We start from the raw sequence: 2,785 nt of genomic DNA, 5'->3' as shown, positions 1-2,785 counted from the left end.
TACTTCCTACCCCAACCACTCCCCCCACACACACACTTCAGGAGTGCAATTCCTCTTTGATAATATTTGGCAGTCAATTATTCATAGCCACAATATACAGACAAATTAGAGGAATATAGAATAGTTTACCTGTCAGATCTATGGATAAAAGAAGAATTTATGTCCAAAGAAAACATAAAGAACATTTTGAGATGTAAAATAGACAACTTTAACTACATTTGTTTTAAAAGGTTTTGCATAATCTCTGACAAAGGACTCATTTCTAAAAAAAAAAAAAGACAAGCCAGTATCATATGACAAATATCAGAGTCAGGAACAGAATCTAGGTTTCTCCGAAATTCCAACATGATAGTTTCTATCTCCATAGTGTGTTAGATGGGAAGTTCTTGGATTACTTGTACAAAATATTCATACCATTTTTCAGCCTTCTAAGACAGGCAAACAAGCTTGACTAGTTTTGTAAAGGAAAAAATAGGTAGCTACATGACATATTATTAACCACTAAGTGCTTAACTCAAATTTAAATATAGCTGGGATCCACAACCTACTCAGAGACTGGAAAAGGTACTAATGAATCATTGTTTCAGTTAATTGAAAAACCTTTTGATGGAAATATTTGCAACTGAAGATATTTTTATTGTTGTCATATAGAAATCAAAACAGATTTGAACAAAATATTTGAATCCCTGACTTCACGTAGACACAGTCTCACTCAGCTTGAGGCTATTTGACAGCCTAGACAATTCTGTTGGGAAAGCATTAAAATTATTATATCCAATTCTTTCAGCTCATATTTATGATTTCTTTTGGGAGTACACTGACCTTGTACTCTGCAAATAGTCATGCATCTGTCCTCTGGGTTTTTTCATTATTTGGTGATTTAGTTACTAATGTGGTATGAATCAGATGTCAGCAATACATTTCTTTTTAGAATGCTTAGTATCAAAGCTGGGCTAAGCTATGGCTATTTTCCTTTGTGAAAATTCTATTCATTGATATGTTATTTTCTCATTTCCTCCTGAAATCACTCCATCATTGTCAGTAATTTTATTCTGTCTCTTTAGGCTGCAGTTACTGCCCTTGGCTGCTTGTTTTTCAGACTTTCTATATTTCACAGTGTTGCCCATCTAACCATTTCCCGTAGTACTAGCTAAAATGTGGGAAAATTTATTTATCAGTCATTACTGCCTTCATTGAGAATGTAAGTGGCTATTGGCTTATGTCTGATTTCAGTGAATTCTTGGTCTTAGATTGGCTACACAGATCTTTGCGGAAATATTTTATTTGGACTTGAATTAGATTCTATGATGGCCACTATTTGTAAGGCCAGTCAAAAATACTTAGGGAAAAATAAATACCAACATTTAACTCATTTTTTTACTCCTTAATGCCATGTGATGAATATATATATATATGTATGCATATACATATATACATTCTGTAAATATCCTCATATTCACAGGGACAAAAATTCCTATTCATATGCCTTCTTTATTTCTTTTTACAAGACATCCATGGTCAAAATGTATTCTTTTTAAAGCCTGGTATTCTGAACTTCTTTGTGGAAAACTGATTCTATATCTCATACTTGCCCTCTAGGTTTTCCATGAATATAAGCCACATTTTTAAGGAACATCTCAATTATGGATTTGTTTTTCCTATTTCCTTGTCAATTCTCTGGATCGAATTCCTTTGTCAGGATTTTTCAAAGGTGATTCAAAAATAATACTCCTTTTGAAATCAATAGGAATTTCAAACTTAGATCAAATTCATATTACATGTGGTCTTGGAATAGGAAGGTAGGCAGGGATTTGCTTTACATAGTATGTTTGACCAAATAAAAGTCCATTGGGATAAAAACTTTAAAAATAACATATCCAAAAAATGCCATCCATTGCTCAAATTTTCTCATGGGGAGGAAAGTAGACTTTAACAAAAATTAAAATAGCAGAAAATAATTTTCCTAATCAAAAAGGTCATGTTTATCCACAATTACAAAGCAGAAATGCTTATAGTAAAAATTTTCAAAATATATTCTTCATATGTGCTAGAACTGAAAAAAAGTCAAAATAGAATTTGATCATTCATCTGCAAGGTAGGGAAATTCAGTTTATATTGGAAAAGCTCGATAGGGCTGACATCTTACATGACCAGTGTAGTCATTATAATACCCTAACTCCAGATTGTATTCAACACACCTACATGCTGATAATAGAAAGATAGCTCTATCTTGTTCCTCATAAAAATAAATACACCACTAATATGATGATGAAATAATGTTTTAAAAATGTAGCACAGTGATATTATCGGCCACTGCTTTCATAAAACTGTTTAAAGTATCAGACAATATTATGAACCTCCAATATTGCAATTTAATGTCCTAGTTTATGCTTAAACTCATAAGGTAGTACTGCAACATCAGATATTCTTATCTCATTCGATATCAAAATGTTCCTATTATCCCTTAAGAGGCCTGAATAAATCATGAAGCCTTGTTCAGTGACTACTTTGCTAACAAATAATCATTTCTCCCTCTTGGCTAGTGCATGAGACTCTGGAATGTGACTGCAAGGGGCTCCCCAACATTTGCTAACATTGGATTCATTAAAAAGCTGGTTTGGTATTGACTATGCTCAAAGTTCAAAAATCACACCATCATTTTTCTTTTTTTGCAAAAGACCCCCACGCACACAACGGAAGACAATAAATGAAGCATTGCTCTGCCACCCAGAAGTACTTAAGTACTTAGTATTCCATTTATGCCTAATTGATATTTCCCAAATTG

This window comes from Monodelphis domestica, chromosome 1, assembly GCF_027887165.1.
Source record: "Monodelphis domestica isolate mMonDom1 chromosome 1, mMonDom1.pri, whole genome shotgun sequence".
Lineage (NCBI taxonomy): Eukaryota > Metazoa > Chordata > Mammalia > Didelphimorphia > Didelphidae > Monodelphis > Monodelphis domestica.
The sequence above is the reverse complement of the archived record's forward strand: the minus strand, read 5'-3'. Positions refer to the sequence as shown.